We start from the raw sequence: 1,002 nt of genomic DNA, 5'->3' as shown, positions 1-1,002 counted from the left end.
CCTTCAGCTGTTAGCGGTGCTCTGCCCTCCTTAATGCAACTCCTTTCTGATTTGAACTCTAAGGAATTTGTAGCCTTCGGAGACCTAAATTGGAACTGATTACAACCAGTATCTGATGATTTCAGAGCTTATTGTGATTCATTAAATCTCTTTCAGATTGTTGACAGTCCCACACGGCTAAACTTCAAAAACCCGGAAAAATCATCGCTAATAGATGTGATTGTAACTAACGTTCCTCATAAGTACTCAACAGCTTCCATATTTGCAAACGACATTAGTGACTACTGTGTCGTAGCAACAGTTAGAAATACTAAAATACCTCAAATTAAACCACGCATTATAGTCAAGTGTAACATGAAGCATTTCTCAGAACAAGAATTCCTTTATGAGTTATCTAATTATGATTGGGAATAAATTAATATTAGTGCAGATGTTGATAGTCCCTGGAACATCTTTCATGAGGGGTTTACCAATATAATTAATAAGTATGCTCCACAAAAGAAATACAGAATTAAAGGCCGAAACAATGCTTGGTTTTCTTCTGATTTAGCAAATATCCTTCATGAGCGCAATGTGGCATGGGCAAAAGCCAGAAAATCTAATCAGAATTCTGACTGGCTGGTTTTCAGGCAACTGCGTAATGCATGTACTCTAAAAATGAGAAAAGCCAAAACTGACCATTTTCTTTCTCAAACTACTCATAACCTAAATAACCCATCAAAATTTTGGAAAACTATCAAATCGTTATCAGAAAACAGTAAAGGCCAGGAATTTCCTTCAAGCATTATGATAGACTCTCAAAAACTCACGGACAAGACCAAAATACTTGACTTGAAAATTCAATGAACATTTTATAGCCTCAGGATTTTTATTTGAGTCACTCAATACTCAACATGGGTGTTCCTCTACAGTGGAGACTGTTGGTTTGGATCCTTCTAGTCAGTCTTTTAGTTTTAGTCCTATTATAGCTTCAGACGTAAATAAAGCCCTCAAGCATTTGAA

This window comes from Sinocyclocheilus grahami, unplaced genomic scaffold (genome assembly GCF_001515645.1).
Source record: "Sinocyclocheilus grahami isolate Dianchi unplaced genomic scaffold, SAMN03320097.WGS_v1.1 scaffold1154.1, whole genome shotgun sequence".
Lineage (NCBI taxonomy): Eukaryota > Metazoa > Chordata > Actinopteri > Cypriniformes > Cyprinidae > Sinocyclocheilus > Sinocyclocheilus grahami.
Note: the sequence above shows the minus strand (reverse complement) of the source record.